The 13,965-nt window shown below is 34.8% G+C and overlaps 1 protein-coding gene across 15 annotated transcripts in view; it reads left to right on the top strand.

The window, feature by feature from the left end:
- nfasca (neurofascin homolog (chicken) a) overlaps positions 1-13,965 on the top strand; it is a 129,819-nt gene that overhangs the window by 20,463 nt on the left and 95,391 nt on the right. For 5 of the 15 annotated variants that reach the window (XM_051122231.1, XM_051122228.1, XM_051122239.1 and 2 more), the window contains exon 1: positions 12,759-13,013. The exons of 1 other annotated variant lie outside the window; for it this stretch is intronic. The gene's annotated coding sequence lies outside the window, so the exon portion shown is untranslated. Of the gene's footprint in view, positions 1-12,758; positions 13,014-13,965 lie in introns of those variants that run through there. 9 more of the 15 variants (XM_051122240.1, XM_051122237.1, XM_051122236.1 and 6 more) reach the window with 2 other exon arrangements.

Genomic DNA, 13,965 nt, shown 5'->3' with positions numbered 1-13,965 from the left:
TTCCTTTTGCAAAGGACTAAAAATCTGAATAAACCCTATTAAGTTTGTTTGAAGGACCTTCAGCAGCCCCTCTGAGACCTGTATAGGGTTACAAGTCGCTATCAGTGTTTTCACACAGAACAGGTGTCTTTTGGGTCCCAGTGGGAGGTTACATCGGTTACATCATTTTTAAACGCCCCTCATATTAGTTCATAGGCTTAAACGGCGTGTTATGTCATACTGTAGAAAGGAAGCTTTGAATTAATATAGGATATCTTTTGGATCAAAAATATCCACTTTCTTTATTTGTGCATGTTATTGATCCAAAGCAGATGTTAAGATCTCCATGGCACAGATGGCTTGACTTGGTTTCGTAATTACGTATGCAGGGCTGTCTTGTGGTTCTGCAGTCCAGCTGCTTTGCCCCATTGTATTCATAGACGTTGGTGTGTGTGTGCTTGTGTGCGTTTGGGGGATACACACGCGCTCTGGCGGGAGACCAAAGCTTTCCCTCCCCTGTCCAGACTTCTTGAGGGCAGATCGGGGCTCCGCCAGCAATTAACTGAAGAAATGACAACACCTCCTGTTGATACAGGCTCCTGAAGTGGCGAGGGGGAGGGTGCAATGGGCCTGCGCACGACAGCCGCCGTTTGACCGACAAGCAGGGAAGGGCTTTTTGTTAACACTCGCTATGATTCAGCCTTCTGTCAGTGTGGATGTAAAGTAGGTCTGGAGACTAAACTGAACCGCGACCCCAGGGCTTAACACACTGGATGTCAGACCTGGGGTTGACTCTTCAACTGACACAGTTAAACACTGAGAGCCCTGAACTGTGGCGCGTTTCATCATGATCCATATGTTTTTGATGTATGGCCCACAAAAGTTTGCTTTATAGGTCATGTGTGTGTATGCGCATGTGCTTTTTCTGAAAATGTTTTAGATCTGGAATCTCACATCAGTTTACACCATAATCATCTAGTTCTTGTGTTTGGGAGGAAACTATATGCTGCAAATTTCATGTTTCTTCAAGATTGATATTTGTATGGTTGGCTTATATCGGAGAGAGAATTATTATGATTATTATAATGTCATTTATTGAGTTTATTCTGATTATTATGGTGTCATTTAGATAGTTTTTCCCATAAACACATGGAAAATGTTTATACTCACACGGCTGGCTTGCATAGTGTGTGAAGTATTACGAACATTACAAATATTTTTTTATTAAAAATATGGATTGAATCACAATAAATCCCACTTTAAAGTTAAAGTTTTTTAGTGTACGTTTATATTGCAGTTTTTTTACATTCAATTTTAAAATTGATGTAGAAACGACAAAGACACTTTGAAGGTGAGAATCACTGATACCAATATTACTGATGGCGATATGGACAAAATAATTATTATAATTTTTTTTTTTTCATATCAGTCGATATCAATAATTTGGACAATAAATGTAAAATTTTTATTTCTTTCAAGGCAGATTTTTGTTCCAATGTGAAAGCTGTAAAAACCAGATGGTTAATTGTGGTTTTAAACTATTTTTTTTATGTTCAGAACATGACGAAAACTTCACGTTTTTGAATTCTTTACACTTTTTCAGTCATTTTTTCATAAGAAAATAAATTAAAAATAATAAGAAAATATAATTTCTTAGTTCTACATGTTCTAAAATTGTTTAAAAAAGAAATAGGTTTGTGTTGCCTCATAATGTTTATAATAATATAACTTTTTTGAAATACACATTTGATAGTAGTTTTTTTTTTATTTATATTAACCATTGGTCTTCCATAGTAGCATACATTCAGATAATGACAATCACAGTTAAGACCACAAATATAGCACCTTATGATATAAATGTAAAATGGTTTCTATGTATTTGTATGATAAATAGTACACTGGTGAAAAAAACAGCATATGCTGGTAGGTATGTTTTGGTGCTGGGATGCTGGTTTAAGCTGGTCCTTAGCTGGTTTATGCTGGTCCTTAGGTGGTTTTTGCTGGTCCTTTGCTGGTTTATGCTGGTCATGTTGCTGGTCAATGACCAGCATAAACCAGCAAAGGACCAGCATCAAATGACTAGCGCTATTTAGTTCCGCCTTTTGCGTATAAACATTATATCGAACATTTAGCGTACTCGTTATTGTTTATTGAGGAAATTTATATTGCGTGATAATTATCATTAATGATTTATTACCCAGCCCAAGGCTACAGCATGCAGTATAACATCTGACAGGACAGGTAAATTTGTTTTTACTGACATATGGCCTGACAACATCTCACCTTACCGCAGTTCACTGTTGTTCTACTGAAGCTCCCTTGTCACCTTAACTTTCGTTTGTCTAGCACCTGGCACTGAAGTTGGAGTGTGCATTTAAAAAAGTCTCCCATTTGATGTGGTTGTAAAGACGTTCTGCAACTTAATAAATGCATTTATTGTCAAGAAAAAAGAGACAGAAGCAGCAGTTGTGAGTGGGGTGGCCAGCCCTAACCCCGCCCCTGCTTTAACTGTGTTAAATATTTTAACGGCGTCAAACTAGAAAAAAAGAATCACCTGCGTTAACCTGCTAATTTCGTCAGCACTAATAAATATTTATATTAGGGCTGTCAGTCGATTAAAATTTTTAATCGAATTAATTACATGATGTGTTGATTAATTAATCGAATTAATTGCTAAATATATTTGACAGTGAAAATACCCACAAAAGATTATTTAAAGCTATTTTTGTGTTAAATGAGAAAGTATTAAGTAGACATTACAAATTCTTTAGAAAGAGATATTTTATTTGATTCAACAGAAAATTAATAACACAGACATTTAGGCTGCAACTAAATAATGTAAACTAGGGAACATAAAAGAAGATAATTTGAGAAACATCTCAGTGTTTTTTGTTCATATAATGACAGTAACCAAAACAGCATGTTACCAACAGTCCTCAAAACACTTTATTTTATGTTCCACAAAAGAAAGGTTTGAAACGACATGAGGGTGAGTAAATGATTACAGAATTAAAATTTTATTAGGTGAACTATCCCTTTAATGTTTTTATTTTTATTATAATTATATATTTTTTAATGAAATGATACTCTAAATAAGAAACTAAATCTGCCCGCAGGTGGCGGTAAATGTCTTTATGAGTCATTTGATTCAGTTCGTTCAAATGGCTGATTCATTTAGGAATGAAGTAAATGGCGCTCTTTATGAATGGGCCTTTGAATCATTAATTCACACGATTTGTTCAAAACGCGGATACATTTAGAAACTAAACACCACAGTGTTGCTCCAAGACGTGCAACAATTCTGTGGTGGTTTCAAAGATATATTCTCAAAAAATTGAGCAAAAAAAACATATAATACAGTGTTTAAAATACAACACAGTATCAACTTCTTACTTACTGAACGGTTGTATAAAATCACATTTAAACTTGTGATAGATTGGGACAACATCAGCACTTGTGTTATATTGCTCTTGCTGCCTGTGTGATATTATGTGATATTTATAAATATGGGACAAAACACATAAAGGGGCATTTTAAGTTAATGTGCTAAACTGACAGCCTTAATTTATATACTTACTGTGGAAACTCAGATAGCCAGGCAGTTAAGAGTTCTTTCTGATCCTTGAATCCAATTTGCTGAGAGGAGTGCAATATTCTAGTGATATCAGAACCATTTCATCGTTTGTATCACTCCTCTTATGGTATTTCTCACAGCGAGTGTCTACTAAAATTTGTATAAATACTACTATTTTTATGTCACAAGCAGATCATCATCAGCTTTTGTACAAAATAATAAGTCTAGAACCAGTGATGTAACCACGTTTAAGACTGAAGGGTACTAAAATACAAAAGATTTAGGATTTGTCATTGAAAACTCAACTATTTTGAATATTTGAGAGGTCTTTGTTGTTTATGACCCTGATAGAAATTGTGTGTTGGCCAATCAGCATCCAGGATGGGTTTCATAAATATGGATATAGATATAGCATCATTTATATTGATTTCCTTTGCTTCTTTGACCAGCTGCTTCCTTAGTTGTTTCCTCTCTCATTCTCTGTCTGTTAAGTAGCACTTCAGAGAAACCGTTTACATCACCTAGAACTTTCTGATCCAAACACTCTGACATTTTACACCGCTAATAGCCCTGCTGTTCAGGCTCTTCATTGAATTACAGAGTCTACCCGTGTTCCTGCTAAAGCTAACCCGTGTGCCGGCGGCTTACTGGGGGAAACTCAGACAGCCAGGTACCCTGCTGTTAAAGTTATTGTGTTTGTGTCAAGGCTGTGGCCTACCTGACATCTGCTCTGTGGCTGGACAAGGGACATGAGCTTAACCTATGACCCTTCAACTATTTAATGGTTTACATAACTGATGATGTCACGACCCTATTCATGAAACACTTTCTATTTATTAAGCCACTAATATTTGAGCTGTATCTGAATGTAAATCTTCACATTTTTGCATTAAAAAAGTGTGAATGTAATCAAGAAAGAGATCAACCGAAGGAGTGACTTTCACTTTAAAGTGCCCAAAAGGAAAGCTTCAGGATATATGGAAGTGAATCAATATCATTGATCCGGATCAAATTTATGTTGTTTCGGGTCATAAAAACTCTTTTTTCTTTCTTTCTTTGATTTTTTTCTCCTCTTTATGTGGCTGTTAAATATATGTAAGAAGAGAGTGAATTGGATCATGGAAGAAAGGAAGGACTGTCTCAAGAGTCGCAAGACTAATATGGATGTATCTGCTTCGCCTTCGGCAGCAGCTGCTCTGAAGGGCCGCCATTAATCTGACCCTCTGACTGCCCCTGTACACAGCAGGATAAGTGGAGAGGGGTCTTTAGATCAATGGAGGGTGGGACAGAGAGGTATAGACCTGATAAACGAAAGACCAGATGTCCCCAAGAGCTGCCAGACCTCATTGATGGGATCTGAGTGAACTTTTCAACATATTTGTACTCTTTACAGGTCATTTAGGTTTGCGTGAGATACACAGCATAAATCTTAAAGGGATAGATCACCCAAAAATGGTAATTCTGTCATCATTTACTCGTTTCAGAATTCTGTGGAACACAGCAGAGGAAATTTTGAAGAACTGTCTTTTGTCAATGGAGTCTAAAATAACATCAGACACCATTGGCTTTCATTCTGCAAGAAAAAAAAGTTTCGTTTACTACACATATACTGAAGCATGTGTGACGCTTGCTGTGATTTCAGCGGCTGGTGGCTCACTAAATGAGGGCATAAAAACATGAAAAACATCTCCAGAGCTGCTCTGGGAGTCACTTAATAAGCATTTGACTATTTCATTCCAGTAAAACTGTTGTCATATCATATACACACAGAAACTTAAAGGTTCTCCTCAAAATAAAAGTTTGGTTTAACTTGAAGAAATTGTGTCAGAAATATAACACTATTATACAGTAGAATGTAATAATACTATACTACTACTACTAAAATTATTAAAAACATTATATTTTCAAGGAATAATCACACAATATTTCTTCAGTGTTTTTTTTTTTTTAATAGTGAATCCCCTTTGTCTGCCAAAAAGTTTAGTTTTAATTTGATTAAAAGATAAATTTATGTTGTAATGTTGTATGCTTTCATTTGATAACCAGAAAAATTTAAATACATTACACAAAATTATTATTATTTTTTTTTATGCCAAAAATCATTAGGATACTAAGTAAAAATCATGTTCCATGAAGATACTTTGTAAATGTCCAACCATAAATATAGCAAAATGTAATTTTAATTAGTAATATGCATTTGCTAAAAACTTAATTTGGTCAACTTTAAAGGCGATTTTCTCAATATTTTGATATTTTTTGCACCCTCAGATTCCAGATTTTCAAATAGTTGTATCTCTGGCAAATATTGTCATATCCCAGCAAACCACACATCAATGGAAAGGTCCAGGGTCACATACACTGTAAAAAACAATTTGTTGAGTCAACTTGAAATAATTTGTAACCTGGCTGCCTTAAAATTTTAAGTTCAGTCAACTCAAAAAAAGTTTATTCAACTTGAAATGTTAAATTATACTAAGTGACAACTTACATATTTGAGTTGGATCAACTTAAAATTTTCAGGCAGCTGAGTTACTTACCCATCTATTAAGTTTAGCAAACACAAATATCTAAGTTGTTACTTAGTACAACTTAACATTTCAAGTTGAATAAACTTATTTTAGTTGACTGAACTTAAAATTTTAAGGCAGCAGGGTAACAAATTACTTTAAGCTGACTCAACAAATTGTGTTTTTTATTTTTTACAGTGTGCATGCTTAGCTAAATGGATAGAATAGTTAATATCTAATCGGAGTCAACTCACTCTTTGTCTCGGGGGTGTTAAATTTGATTTCTGTGGTGTTCATGTAGGGAAAACTGGCTCATTTGTGATGTATAATGACTCTTATTGGCAAAGGAGGTGATATTTCATATAAACAGATGGGAAGCATGGGAACTACATAGCATGAACACCTGGATACTACTTCATCAAGATGACTTTAACACTTTGTTGACCTGACCAACCATTGAGAATGGGATTGTTGCCAAATGCTATTAGCTAACGTGCAGCATGCATCTCACTTATGTGCTGTCTTTGAAACAAGACAAAAGCTGTCCTTAGAGAAACAGTTCATCCAAAAATGAATAATCTGACACCTGTTTTTTGAAAGAAAATAATAATTTTACTCAGCAAGGATTTATAAAAGGGACAGTTCAACCAAAAATAAAAATTCTGTCATTAGTTACCACCTTCATGTCGTTCCAAACCCGTAAGATCTTTGTTCATCTTTGGAACACAAATTAAGATATTTTTAATGAAATTCCAAAGCTTTCTGACCCTGGATAGACAGCAACGCAACTACCACATTCAAGGCCCAGAAAGTTAGTAAGGACATTGTTAAAATAGTCCATGTGACATCAGTAATTCAACCGTAATGTTATAAAAATACCTTTTGCGTACAAGGAAAACCAAAATAATGACTTTATTCAACCATTTATTTTCTTGTGTGTCAGTTTTTGACGTGTGTTCACGAGAGGATCACAATGCATAAATATTTATTTTTCATCAAAAATATCTTGATTCGTGTTCTGAAGCTGAACGTAGGTCTTACGGGTTTGGAACGACATGAAGGTGAGTAATTAGTGACAGATTTTTTCTTTTTCTTTTTAAGTGAACTATCCCTTTAAAAAAGACATTTTACTGACCCCAAACAGCAGCGTGTGTCATTATAAACCATTTCTTTAACTGACATGAGAATAAATACCAGTAACTCTTTCATTATGTTGATCTGTCTATACACACATTTTATCTCCGGTCTTTTGACACACAAACAAGTGCTCAAAAGCCCCTGGTTTACACGACCGAACATGTCAGAGTGGGATTCACTCCAGTGGGACTCTCATGGACCCGTTTCAACTCATTACTGACAGCTTTTGTACATGGCCTCTCTCATAAGCTTGGCAGCTCCCAGCCTTCCCAAGTGTGCTCTTCAGACCTCTCGTTAGTCTCTAATGAGCCGCCCCGTTGATTGCTGAGAAAGAAGAAAAAACAAAAACAAAACAGGAACATCCAGTTTGTCTCATTCCATCTTTCATTTCCCCCCGACACAGACAAAGGAGGCCTTACTTTGCTCAAACAGCCATGATGCTCCTGATGCTTCTCATTGTTTTACTCATGTCCTGTCCTGGAGTTCCACAAACAAGAGCCTTTCTATCTTTCTCAAATACATCCATATTCCTCTGCCCTTTCTTCTCCTGTCATCTCTTTCTCCTCTTCCACCCCCTCTGCCGCTCTTGCTCTTTTTAACCCGTGCCCCTCCTTATCCCTCCGCCTTTGTGTCCCTCAAGCTGGTTTAAATATTTAAACAATGCAATTAGCGTTACACCTGATGCAATTGAAAGACGGGCCCTTTGTGACTGTATGCTCTGGCATGGCAACACAGCGGGAATGTCTTTGCTCATAGCCTTTTAATGTCTAAATGACGTGAATACAGGTTTCATTAAACAGAACGTGAATTAAAATCTCTAGTTGTCACTTTGCTGAAATCTGTGATATGTGAATAAAATTGATTAAATTTAAACAAATTAAGGGAGAAGTTCACTTTCAAAACAAAGATTCACAGATAATGTATTCACCCCCTTGTCATCCAAGATGTTCATGTCTTTCTTTCTTCAGTTGTAAAGAAATTATGTTTTTTGAGGAAAACATTTCTGCATTTTTCTCCATATAATGGACTGGTATGGTGCCCCGATTTTGAACTTCCAAAAGGCAGTTTAAATGCAGCTTCAAACAATCCCAAATGCGGTTGTAAACGATCCCAGCCGAGGAAGAATGGTCTTTTCTAAAGAAACGATCGGTTATTTCTTTAAAAAATTCAATTATAATGTTTTTTTAATCTCAAACACTGCCTTTCTTTCCCTGAACTGTATTCTGACTCAAGACAGTTAGGGTATGTCGAAAAACTCCAATTGTATTTTCTCCCTCAACTTCAAAAATAATTTCAGAATCATCCTACATTGCTGCAGAAGTACCGACCCTGTCTTTGCAAAGTAAACGTGCAAAGAAGATCAAACACTCTTAATAAAAAAGGTAAAACAGTGATATAGGACAATTTTGAAGTTGAGGGAGAACATGAGATGGGAGTTTTTCGACGAACTGATGAACCGGAACAAATACAGTCCAGGCAGAGCAAGATAAGACAAGCGTTTGGCATTAAAAAGTATATAAATTGTATTATTTTTATTCAAATAATCGATCGTTACGCTACATAAGACCATAATAGATATAAAAACTGCCTGCATTTAAAAAATCACATATAATTCCATAGTTCTTTTTTGGTATACTTTTGTTATTTTTGTATTAAAACAGAAAACAGATATTTAAAATTATAATAATATTTCACAGATATTTCACTGTTTGTTTTATTTTTGAAAAAAACTCTTTAGTGACACATAACAATGTATATGACATCAATATAATTAAAAAAATAAAAATAATGAAAAATAAATAAATAAAAACATTGTTGCCATGATATATATAAAAAGTACCTGCATTTAAAAATCACATATAATCCATAGTTGTTTTTTGGTATACTTTTGTTATTTTTGTATTAAAATAGAAAACAGATATTTAAAATTATAATAATGTTTCACAAATATTTCACTGTTTTTACTGCATTTTTGAAAAAAATCTTAGTGACACTAAAAAAAGATAAAAAATAATTAATAAATAAATAAAAAACAGGGTTGCCATGATATATATAAAAAGTACCTGCGTTTAAAAAATCACATATAATTCCGTTTACAAACACATTTGGGATCGTTTGAAGCCGCATTTAAACTGCATTTTGGAAGTTCAAAATCGGGGCACCATATTAGTCCATTATATGGAGAAAAATGCTGAAATGTTTTCCTCAAAAAACATACTTTTTTTACGACTGAAGAAAGAAAGACATGAACATCTTGGATGACAAGGGGGTGAGTACATTACATGTGAATCTTTGTTTTGGAACTGGATTTCTCCTTTAATGTTTTTTTTGCGAACGCACATCAAAGACTGATACAGAAGAGAAGAAATAGTTGAATAAAGATGCTATTTGTGTTTTCTTTGCGCACAAAAAGCATAAAATTACGGTTGAACCACTGATGTCACATGCACTATTTTAACAACGTCCTTACCTTTCTGGACCTTAAACGTGGTAGTTGCATTGCTGTCTATGCAGGGTCAAAAAGCTCCTGGATTTCACCAACAATATCTTAATTTGTGCTCCAAAGATGAACAAAGTTTTCTTAAAGGTTTGGAACGACACGAGAGTTAGTAATTAATGACAGAATTTTCATTTTTGGTTAAACTATCCCTTTAATACTAGATAGAATTAGAACCAGAATCATTAAATTTATTATGATTCCCATCCCTATCACGTACGTAAAGTTGTGTCGGGAGCTTCAGTTCTGTTTCCCAGTGCGATTTAGATCTTCAAGCTGCTTGTAATTTCCGTGCCAATCATGAGGAACTGAAACAAACCTTTTATTTAGGCTCACTCCCTCTGTTTTGCATCTGCCAACACAGGAGCCCCCACAAAAGACGTCAGTGGAAAGGAAAAAATGTGAAACATTTCTCATAATAAGGGAAACCCATTCTGCCCTCACTGTGCTCAGACTGTACATGTTTGAGGTCACAAGCAAATACATTACAACAGCAAACACTGTTTAATCTTCGCATTCCTTGCTTTGCTGCACTGTTTAATCTTACTTTGCACTGAAATTAAGGCTTGAGCTGTTATCTTTGCATTCGTGCTGTCTGTTAAACTCTTTCAGACAGATATGCAGTCACAGAGGAGACCTCTTATCATAATTTAATGTGCTTACCTTAGAAAACTAAATACCTTCAAATTGCAAATCCACCTTGGAGACACAGGATCAAGGGCCCTTAGAGTTAAGCTGTCAATCACCTGCAGTCCGTAGCTTTTAGATGGTTTATGGTAAGCTATAGTAATTTGGCTTGAATCGTGCACTTCATTTAGACACTGAGATGAGTGTTTTTAAAAAACCTTCTGCTTTAGTATAGCTTCCATTCATTTATTTCATATATAAATGAAAAAACGATCACAAAAATGTCAAAACGTACCTTTTAATGCCACTTTTAGGGGTGTTAACTAGGAACATTACCTCAGACACTGTGAGAAGTAGAGCTCACTATTTTAGTATTGTCATCTGGCCCATAATTTTGTCTACAGGCCTCATATTTTTAAGCACTGGTCCTGTATGATAGTAGTAGATGGTACAAACCTGCTAACGTACAAACGTTACAGAAATTTTGGAAACTTTCCAGGATTTTTTGGAATCTTCCTGGAATTTTTGGAAACTTTCCAGAAATTTACCAGAAAATTTCCACCCCTTTGCAACCCTATAATTAATATGTTCATTCAGCAAAGATGCATTAAAAGTGATGGTAAATTCATTTCTAATGTTAAGGAATTATTTTAAATAAATGCTGTTCTTATGAACTTTCTATTCCTTAAAGAATACTTAAAGAAAATGTATCAAGGTTTTCACAGAAAATATTAAGCAGCACACACAACTATTTTCAACATTGATAATAATAATAATAATAATTGTTTCTTGAGCACTAAATCAGCTTATTAGAATAATTTCTGAAGGATCATGTGACATTGAAGACTGGAGTAATGATGCAGAAATTTCAGCTTTGTCATCAAAGAAATAAATTACATTTTTACAATGTATTAAAATAGAAAACAGATATTTAAAATGATAATAATATTTCACAGTTTTTACTGTATTTTTGAAAAAATCTTAGTGACACCCAAAAATGTATATGACATCAATATAATTAAAATAATAAAAATAATTGAAAAATAAATAAATAAATAAAAACATGGTTGCCATGATATATATAAAAACTACTTGCATAAAAAAAAAAAAAAAGCACATATAATTCCATAGTTCTTTTTTGGTATACTTTTGTTATTTTTGTATTAAAATAGAAAACACATATTTAAAATTACAATAATATTTCACAAATAATTTCACTGTTTTTACTTTTTTTTTTAATCTTAGTGACACCTAAAAATGTATATGACATCAATATACATTTTTATATATATATATATATATATATATATATATAAACTACCTGCATTAAAAAAGTCACATATAATTCCATAGTTCTTATTGGTATAGTTTTGTTATTTTTGTATAAAAATAGACTGATATTTAAAATTTTAATAATTTTTCACAGATATTTTACTGTTTTTACTGTATTTTTAAAAAATATCTTAGTGACACCTAAAAATGTATATGACATCCAAATAAATAAATCAATAAATTAATGAATGAATGAATGAACGAAAACATGGTTGCCATGATATATATATATATAAAAAATACCTGTGTTAAAAATCACATAGAATTCCATAGTTCTTTTTGGTATACTTTTGTTATTTTTGTGTGCATTTATAATACAGCAATCTTGTTTTTATTATAATATGATACGCCACTACATCAGAATAACATGCATGACATATTTGCAATTATTCCTGCATATTGTCACATTATCCAGCAGCTCATTTTAATTAGAATCATCTCAGAAGGTGTTTACATTATTAGATTGCTCTTAATGATGTTGCTGAAAACGTGTTTGACCTTGCTAATATGTCTCATTCTGCTATATATCAACCTGCGCTGAGCAATTACTATCTTAAATGAAGGTATAATTACTATTCCTTTAATAAACCGTTTTTGTTTATTTTGAGGTTAAATATCTTCATTTAACTCTAACTATCTGGCACTGGCATCTATTGATCTCTATCCATATTAGGCTCCTCTAATCATATACAGTGAGCATTTGCATGTTGTTGACATCATATTGATTTGTCAGTAGGTGACATGAGGGCGAGCGGGAGTGAAAAGGGCTCCAGACGTACACGAGATTGAGACGCGGGTTGTAATGGAGAGGTCAAGCTCAGAGGGAAAGCCTGGAGGAGGGGAGAGGTTTCCATCCCAGGCTGAGAAACACTAAATTCCCTCCAGCTGAGAGCAGGGGGAGGACAGCGTACCCGGCCACCTCGGTTTTTTCATATATGTCACATGTTTGTGTTTTTCCTTGATGTGTGTATGCGTTTTTTTTGTTGTTGTTGTGTGTGGATCTTTTTCAAAGGGGGGAGGGCCCACATGGTGATTAATTATTCATGAGGTGGGCGTGGTGACGTTGAAGTAGGAGGTGGCAGTCGGTGTTTGCTGTGCGTGAGGGAGGCAGAAAGAGAGAGGGAACATCAGAGACAGTTAGTAGAGGCTTGAGGTAAGGATGCACAGAGGCATAAGAGCCCCCAGAAGACACGTCATTAAGGAACTACACACATGCTTTGCTTCTTCATGGCACAGGCTGTAAGCCACAGTGACCGCTAGTCAAAGGATTTTAAACCAACACAAAAAAGAGGAATCTACTCTAATAGAGATGACAGGCCAGCTCACTCTTACCAGATACGGAGATCTTCTTGCCTGAGAGGTAAATTGGATTTGTTTTATGATGTATTTCATTGCTCTGCCTGGATTCAAAAGCAGGCTACAGCGGGCTGATAATTGGCTTTTTTGTTTCTGGAAGGGGGAGAGAGGGCTGCCAGCATGTGTCTTTTCTCTTTCATTCATTCTTATGTGTGTTTCATCCCACATGCTGACCGCATTACACTGGGCTTTGTTGGTCTGACATGTTTAGACTTGTGGCTCTTATTCTGTTAAGGTAGTTATGTTAAGCATTTAACATTTAAATATGAAACGTATAACCTTTTTTTAACTGAATATTTTAGAAATGTCAATAAAAAATGTGACATTAAATATTCGAGAGATTACATTAAATATTTGCAAGATTGGCAAATTGCATTTAGTGTTATAGTGTCTCTATAAAAATCAATGTCTTTAAACTGTGGTTGCATGGTATTCTAATAATGGACATTTGAAACTGTCTGCATGTTGAATATCATATTATTTCCCAAATAATATTTGAAATGAGCATATTGCATGTGATTTTTATGAATTAATCATATTCTAAATCAGTCAGACACTTATTGATGAGTGGTTGGCTGCAGATGAGCACATATTGATCTTTGATTTGGACGCTGGGCTACATGTTGCCCTATCGGGGTCTTGTAAACTTCACTGGCTCTGGCCGTGACCTTTGTGAACTCTGTTGCGTTGCTGTCTCGCACTAAAGTCTAAAGTCTTCTGTCTGCCACCACATCACTGAACGTCATCTCAGCTCTTGTCAGACTGAGGGTTGTCTTTGTTTTACCCTAAAATTAAACTAGAGTTGCTAGTCAGAGGCGTGAAGTGTTTAGCTAAGGATGTATGGAGCATAAGACTCACGTTAGGAAGAAAACACTTGTTTACTGAAGCACATACACCAACACAAGCCAACTGCATTTGACAACCTCAAACGCACTTCGGTTTCTCTCTCTGAGCTG

The sequence above is a fragment of the Labeo rohita genome, chromosome 11 (genome assembly GCF_022985175.1).
Source record: "Labeo rohita strain BAU-BD-2019 chromosome 11, IGBB_LRoh.1.0, whole genome shotgun sequence".
In the NCBI taxonomy this organism is placed as follows: domain Eukaryota; kingdom Metazoa; phylum Chordata; class Actinopteri; order Cypriniformes; family Cyprinidae; genus Labeo; species Labeo rohita.
Note: the sequence above shows the minus strand (reverse complement) of the source record. Positions and strands in the feature narration are given on the sequence as shown.